Source organism: Callithrix jacchus, chromosome 20, assembly GCF_049354715.1.
Source record: "Callithrix jacchus isolate 240 chromosome 20, calJac240_pri, whole genome shotgun sequence".
Lineage (NCBI taxonomy): Eukaryota > Metazoa > Chordata > Mammalia > Primates > Cebidae > Callithrix > Callithrix jacchus.
Window position 1 is genome coordinate 34,575,500 of NC_133521.1, and position 8,565 is coordinate 34,584,064.

Genomic DNA, 8,565 nt, shown 5'->3' on the forward strand with positions numbered 1-8,565 from the left:
ATTGTTTTCTGTTTGCTGATTCTAGGGCTATTGGCACCTTCATGCATGCCTCTGTTTGTTTTCAGCAGGTGGGGGTTCCATTAGCCTGAGGAATTCCTTTTAATATTTCTTATAGAGCAAGTAGGTCTCCTGATGATAAATGCTCAATTTCTATGGCTGAAATGTCTTTACTTCATCTTTATTTTTGAGCATTATTTTTCTGAATTTCAAATTCTAAATTTATAATGTTTGCTTTTTCTTTTTGGCACTTTATCCCGAGGAATTTATTTCTCTTTTCTTTTTTAAATATTATAACTTTTATTATAGTGTCAGGGGTACATGTGCAGGTTTGTTATATAGGTAAACTCATGACTCTTGGGTTTGGGATACAGATGTTTTCATCACCTAGGTACTGAGCACAGTACCTGATAGTTTTGTTTTTTCCTGAACCTCTCCCTTTTCCCACCCTTCACCCTCAAATAGGCCCGAGTGTCTGTTGTTCGCCTCCTTCCACCCATATTCAGTCAATTTCTTATTATTTCCATACTTTTATTATGTTAGCCATTATTTTTATTCTTGTTATAATGAAAGTAATGTTTGTTTCTTATACTGTTAAGAATTTCTCTTTATTTTTGGACTTTGGTAGTTTGAATATTATGCACGTGGGTGTTGTATTTTTTGTAGTTATTTGACTCAGAGTTAATTGTGATTCTTAATCTATGGAGTAATGGCTGTGATCAGAGTTGGAAAAATCTTGGCTCTTATTTATTCAGCTATCATTTCTGTATATCTTGTTTTTCCATTCGTCCTGTTTTCCAGTTACACGTACATTAGACCTTCTGAGCCCCACATTATCTTTTTTGCTCATTTTGTTTCTTTTTGTTATTGTTGTTTGTTTGCTCTTTTACATTGGCCTTTGAACCTTCCTCAGGTTTATCAATCCTCTTTTGTTATGTCCATTCTACAGTTTAACTAAATGAGTTCCTTATTTCTTATTTTCTTATTATAGAACACTCATTTGATTGTTTCTACAGATCACAGTTCCTCATTGATACAGTTCATAAGTTTATCTTTTGTTCTCTTTTATTTCATGTATTATCCAGTTTTCTGAAGATTTTGCCTACCAGCTTCAGATCATCTCCACATCTGTTTCTATTGACTATTTTATCTATTTCTAGATACTTTTTCTTGCTTCTTGTCATGCATAGCAACTTTTATATTGTATGCTGAGCATTGTGGGTGAGACTCTATATTATGCTATCTTTCTCTAAAAAGTGTTGACTTTTGTCCTGGGTGGCAGCTAAAGTGCCAACAGATTATTTTGTTCCAGTGAGGGTCATTTTTAGAATATATGAGGTTGAGTCTATTTCAGCTTTCCCCTAACACATATGTCCTTCACATGGCTTTGGCATTATGGAGTCTCAAACTAAATGACCTGGTAGTTCACATACTTTTAAAATATTAATCTTTTTTGAAGGAACAATATTATTTTTTTCATTTCTAGATTCTTATATAAACAATCAGTTTGCTGCTCTTTATTTAAGTCAGCCTAAAACACACCTGATTGGTGATAGGAGAACAACACAGTTTAACTTCACCACTGCCACATTATACCAGTTACGCTTTCTCCATAATTCTGTGCAGAACAATATCCAAATCTGCATTTTCTTTTCCAGCCATACCTCTAGCTATCTAGATATCATAAAAAGAAGCTATATTCTTTTAAAACACTCAGGGTTGAAGAGAAATAAAAGTTTGTTACAAACAAGAACATACACTCACCTGTTCTATTAATTCCCCATTCGCCATTCTGTCTGCATTCACAATGAGATGAACCGAGTTGAATGTTAACGAGGATGAATGTCAAGTTCTGAAGTTGAACTAAAAACAACAACTTCCCTGGAATAAAATAAATAACACTTGACTTTAATGAGCATCTCATGTGAGAATAAAGCTCAGTGTGAATTTTAAAGTTAAAGCTTTAAAATTAACACTGAACATATATTGGTCAGGAGTGTTTAGGTGTCTGAAGATGTAGGAGATATAGGTGTCTGAGGATGCCCTCAGGCATCCAGGATGGAAAATGTGCCACTGACCTACCCTACAGGAAAGGTCTGGAGCTTCCCTGCTACTTCTCTTAAGCCTGTATCCAATGAAAGAACATAAGAATGTCAACCCACATCCTTACCAGGGTGGCAATGTGTAGACACAAGGAATCATCAATTATAGGCATGGGACCTAGAGCTCCAGGTTTCCCAAGTAATACCTTGAGATAAATTAAATATCTCAATTCCCCTCCTCTCTGTTTTATTTTGCTGTTTCTGAAAAGTTTGTATCTAAGTCTTGTAATCAATTCTGCTTCTCTGAGGATTCAAAGATGGTAATACCACCTACCACAGAGCTGCTCAGTTGGCACAATAAATGAGGGCTAAAAACAAAATAAAATGTACAGCAAGTTAAATGAAGAAATTGGTGTTCTGTTTAGAATGATAATTCATTTTACTGCATAGGCCTTACAAATTTTGATAGTCATTTCTGCAGAATTTCAAGTGAGCCACAATTAGTTAACTTGTGAAATAACATGAGGAGAATGGTACCAATGTTTAACTTATTGGTAAGTACCTATTTCAGTTGGTTGAGCACATACTTCCTATCTTAAGTACGCTGGACATCATTCAATAGATCAGATATATGAGGTACGCTCCTAATATATGCTTAGTGACATAGGATGATTAATTTCACTAAAATAAAGACCCGATTTGGCTTTTGTTATTCAAACATTACAAACCATGGCAAGATAACCACTAAGAAATGTGAATGACTGTTGATCTTATATACAGTTGAGTAAAGAAGTTGTTAAGCATTTAATTTATTGCACAGAATAAAGGGCATATTTGTGTTTTTTTGGTAGTATCACTCTCTGTTAACATTAACTGGCATCCACATTCTGGACAGCAGACTGTGGAAACAATGAGAACAAACACTGGGAAATACTATGTAGTGTACAGTACATAGAACGCTGCTTAATTCATGTGTTGAATCGGTAGCACCTTGCTTGCATTTTCCTATACATTATTTTATTTCATCTTCAAAATTTCCCTGTAAGATACTTCTTGCGCTCATTTCATACATGACAAAATTGAGTCTTAGGGAAGTTGATGGGCTTTCTTGACCCAGGTCCCAAAGCTGTGGGCAAACACACAATGCTCACCCTACCTGTGCTGTGCTCACATTTTCTGCTGGCTCAGCAGGAAGCAGCCATGGGGGACGGGGAGTGAGAAAGGATCTGGAGTTGCAGCTGAGAAATAAAGTAGATATATGCACTTGGCTCCTGAGAGGAGAAGTGAAAGTTTGTGGAAAATGTCAGGTTCCAGGAGCTGTGGGAAAGACAGAAAGATGGGAGAAAGTAAGCATGGCAGCTATTTGCAGAGCCTACCACTTGGGGAAGATGTGAAGGCAGGAAAGGAGGCTTATTGAAGACACCTGGAGGGAGATGGCAAGAAAGCCAAAATCATCCCGGATGTCTGGACAAAGAGCCTTGATGCAGAAAGTGGACATCTTGAGAAGCTGCCATGAAGCTGTGTTGAAGAAAGTTATCAAGCCAAACTCATGGGTGGAAAATGCAGGCCCTGAGAGGGATGTGTGGTTACTAAAATTCCACGGCTATACACTGGTGGCCTGCATCCCAAATCTGGCCTAAGTCATCCTTTGCCTTAAAAATAATGGAACATGGTGCCTTGGGCAGTGTCTGTATTCTTCAGGGTGCCACTATTGCCTATGCACCCTGCATCCCACCTCCATCTACCCTTCAGTCACCTGCAGAGTCCTATCACTTCACACAGATGGGCCTGCTCCACTGATACAGAGTCCCAAAACTTCAGTTCCAAAGGAACAAAGGTTAGACCAGCATGAAATACTTCTCTCTAGACTTGCTGGTGGATTTCTTTGGCCTCATCTTTATTTTTACCAACTCTTTTCAACTTGGCTTATAATTATGCTACTGTGGTACCAACTAGAATCAATTGGCCTTCCAAACCCAGACAGGTTCATCTTTATCCAAATGTAATTTATCTGAAATGCCATGTTGTTGTGAGCATTATGCATTACTGCATGGGCCTCTGTTTTCTTCTTAAATAATAAAACACCCTAATGGAAAATATTCCCTCTAAATAAATTTTAATGAGCACTTATTTGCCCAAATTGTCCTCTGTCTGAATGGCAGAAAATTAATGTGAACTTGAAATTATCAGGAGCCTTTTGTTATAATGGGCTTTAGGAACAAATCATGCAAATATGAAATATTTTGCTATATCTTTCTAAACTGTGAGTGCTGTAGTAACAACTTACTCCCAAATGCAAGTGATTGTCAATGTCTTATCTTTCATCTGTACAGAAAAGTATCACATCAGGAATCATGTCAAAGTGTTAGATGTTACTGGAGCTTGAAGTGAATAAGTAGGAAGCCTAATTGCCAGAGAAGGGTAGATATTCCAGACTTTGCTACTACAAATGACAATGCATGTATCTGCTACATTTTTTAATTGTATGCATTAGAATTAAATTCCAAAGAAAGAAAGCAAATGGAAAATATTACCCTGTATCCTGGGCAGACTAGAGAACCTGGTTCTCATCGTGCTCACCAAGAATTAAAGCAGAGGCCAGATGGAAAACTGGAATAAGTGCCTTCCAGAGAAGAGTTTCAGCTGGAGCAAGAATTATGAGCCAATGAAGTAGGTAGCCAGATTTGAGGGTTCCCCCTTAGACTTCAGAGTACACAACACTAATTGCTCCTATAGACTTTCTCTCCATCTCAAGTACTGCCAAAGGGAGCGGTTGCCATTTCTGACTCTTTTTTTAGAAATGACAGTGAGAGGAGCCATTTCGTTCCATTCAAAAAATATGTATTGCATACCCTCAGAGTATTAAAAAGCAACAATGAAAGAGATCATTTCCATTTTCAAGAAGCTTTTCTCTGGAATGAGGAGCTCATCACCAAGTTAAAAATACCAGTGAGTATCAGACAACCAGATTCATCCTTTTAAACAGGAAAGTATCAGTTCAATGAGCACCTCCAGGGATAACAGGGCACCAAAGTCCCATAGGAGGCTTCTAGGCATGGCCAGAGAGCCAGGGCTCCGCATGCTGACAGCTGCACCACTCACGGGCTGAACGGCCTTGACAAAGACAATGGCTGTGCTAAAAATGCTACTTCCCTATCAACAAAATGGAAATAATCTTGTCAGGTGGTTCGAAGATACAGGCGGCAGGCATGCAAAGAACCTTCTCTTGGCCTCGTCGCCCACAAGCAATCTCCAGTTGCCTCTGCTGCCACCTCATCATCAAGGTCCCAGATCCCCCCACTCTCCTGGCAATTTTGTCCAGGGCCAGCTCTGTCCACAGAAATGACCAAATGATTACATCATGGAATCTCAAAGAAAATAGGAGAAGTTCTTTAGTCCAAGAAGAGAGAAGGTGAAGAGAAATTATCAATATGATTTCAATGACTTTGAAATCAGCCAGGCACGGTGGCTCATACCTGTAATTCCAGCACTTTGGGAGGCCAAGGCAGGCAGATCATGTGCAGTCAGGAGTTTGAGACCATCCTGGCCAACATGGTGAAACCTCATCTCTATTAAGAATACAAAAATTAGCCAGGCATGATGGCATGGGCCATAATAATCCCAGCTACTTGCGAGGCTGAGGCAGGAGAATCACTTGAGCCCAGGAGGCAGAGGCTGCGGTGAACCGAGATCACACCATTGCACTCCAGCCTGGGTGACTGAGCAAGATTCCGACTGAAAATATAAAAAATAAAGAAATAAGCAAGTAAATAAATTTGTAATCACTAATGGTGACATACCCCTCTTAGCTGAGGTACACTAATAATCATTTCTGTTTTAAAAAACATAAAAATGGTTATAAAGCATTTAAAAGTTGCACAGCTCTTTCATATTTATTTTCTAATTTAATCCTTAGAACAATCTGATATTATTAGCAGAGCAAGAAATTCTACTATCAATTTTAAGGAGTAAACTGAAGCACTAAGAACTTGTCTGGCTTGACCCAATCACACAGAGAGTTGCTGGAAAAACAGGACTCGGGCAAAGCAAAATCGTATTTTTTTTTTTGCAGCATGTCACACTCCCTGAATAAATTTCTCTAAAACAGGACCAGACCGAAGTTTTCTTCCATACCAACATGCCTGCTCCATTCCTCAATGTGAATGTCATTTATGTAACTCAAGCTAGGTCCCAAACTTTATTCATGAACTGTCCTCAGACTGCCATGCCTTCAAGTTTCCTGCCTTCATGTACATACAACCAGTCATCCAGGTGTGCACTCCAGTAGTCTTGGGGTCACCCCTGATACCTCACTTTTCCCCACTCAGTGGTGTCTATCACCCATCTCAGTAGACTTCACCTCTTAAATATCTTCTGAATCTGACCCCATAGTCCTAGACTAGCCACCACTATCTATTCCTTCTTATTACAGTGGCACCCAAGATTGCAATCTTGCCATCTCTAATCTGATCCTCCAGAGAACCATCAGTCATCTTTGTAACACACAAAGGTAGATCCATTTCTTCTCTTCCTGAGTCCTTCCTCCCCAGTCCTCTCAAACACATCAAATCTTTCTGGGTCTCCTCTGTTCTCATCTTCCCTTTCCCTATACCACCTGCCCAGGGCCCTTTCAATCCCAGCCTGCTAAATCTCATCCCACGTCTGGGACTTTCCAGAAGACACTCTGGATTGTGTGTTCTTGCTGCCCACTACGCCTGCTTACCTCCTACTCACCTTCACGTCTTTTTCTGAAAGTGATCACTTCTTAGTGCCTTTTTCTCGACTCCATTTTTACTCCATGTTGTAGGAAGCATAATGGCCTTCCCAAAGACATCTACATCTTACTCCCTGAAACCTGTGAACAGCAAAAGAGGGTTTGAAGAGAAGATTAAATTAAGGATCTTGAGATGGGAAGATTATTGTAGATTAGCCAGTTAGCCAGAGGTCCTTGTCAAGGAGAGGAGAAGACAGGAGAGTCAGAGATTTTTTTAATTTTTTTTACTTCCATAGGTTTTGGGGGAACAGGTGGTATTTGGTTACATGTGTAAGTTCTTTAGTGGTAATTGGTGAGATTTTGGTACATCCATCACCCAAGCAGTGTACATTGAACGCAATTTGTCATCTTTTATGCCTCAACCCCTTCCCACTCTTTTCCCCAGCCCCTAAAGGTCCAATGTATCCTTCTCATGCCTTTGCATCCTCATAGCTTAGCTCCCGCTTATAAGTGAGAACAAACGATGTTTGGTTTTTCATTCCTGAGTTACTTCACTTAGAGCAATAGTCTCCATTCCCTTCCAGGTCGCTGTGAATGCAGCATTAATTAATTCCTCTTTATGGCTGGGTAGTGTGATGGTAGTCCTATATCAGAAGGACGTGGGATGATAGAAGCAGAGGTTGGAGTGATGGGATTGAAGGCTGAGAGCCAGGAACCAAAGAATGCAGACAGCCTCTAGAAGCTGGAAAAGACAAGGAAATGGGATCTCCTTTTGAGCTTCTAGGAGGAATTCACCCCTGCCAAAAAGATTGATTTTAGCCCCTTGAGATGTATTTCAGACTTCTTGCCCCCGAACTGTAAGATGATAAACAGGTTTTGTCTTCCCCCACCAACTGTATGGTAACTGGTTACAGCATCAACAGGAAACTATTATACCTCTCACCTGTCTTACACCCCAGGCCTCTCGAGGCCCTTTGTCTTGTGCTTGTACAGAATCTGTGCTTCTCTTAATTGCACATAGATCTCTTGCAAATGCTTACTTGGAATATTGTTTTTGTACCTGTTCTCCTGGTCACAGAGTGTCCTCACATAGTATAGTTTGGCCGCTCTGAATCCCCAGCTTCTAGCATAGGACCCGGCACATGAAGGAATTCACAGATCCAGTGAAAAGATTCACAAAGCATTGTTGTGGCAGGACAAGCCACCGTGTATTAGTAAAATGATCATGTGAGCTAAGACTACAGAGAAAGGAGCAGCTTCCAGGTGTTGTTGAAGACATGGAGAAGGACCATCTTCCAGGGCTAGCTCAAGACCCTCTAAGTTAGTGCTGGGGTACTTGCTGCTTGCAGAGTCTGCAATGAGTTTCTGAGTTTGTACAACAGGAGAATGGAAGATCAGGTGCCTCTGAAGGACAGAGGATACCCAGGAACCTGCTTCTCTAGTCTCTTTCCTCTGAAGGAAATGTGTGGCAGTGTTTGGTTGCTGCTGCTCTGGAATACAAAGATATGGGAAACAGACAGTGTCTCCTTGCAGGAAAGGGGGAGAATTTTTGAGTGCCTAACATTACACATGTGACTCCCAAGTGGTAAAACCCACACATAACCCAGACCAGCTTAGGTTCAACATATCAAGCCTTCTCTCTATGAGAAGGAGCTTGTGTGGTGCTTGAATTAATCCATTATGAAGTCAGATACAACTGGCTTCCAATTCTGGGTCTCACAATTATAGTTAAGAAACTCGAGTCCGATCTCTAAATCTCTCATTTTCTCCATCTGCAAAATGAATGTTAGTGGCCACCTCATATTTTTCTGA

General features: G+C 40.1%; 1 long non-coding RNA gene across 1 annotated transcript; it reads right to left on the reverse strand.

Annotated features, from left to right (window-relative positions):
• Window positions 1–846: 846 nt before the first annotated feature.
• On the reverse strand, window positions 847–5,530 carry LOC144580600 (uncharacterized). Its single transcript, XR_013530521.1, has 2 exons — window positions 3,196–5,530; window positions 847–1,878 (listed from the first exon to the last, which is right to left on the reverse strand). It is a non-coding gene; the product is annotated as an uncharacterized LOC144580600 (long non-coding RNA).
• Between the last annotated feature and the right edge of the window lie 3,035 nt (window positions 5,531–8,565).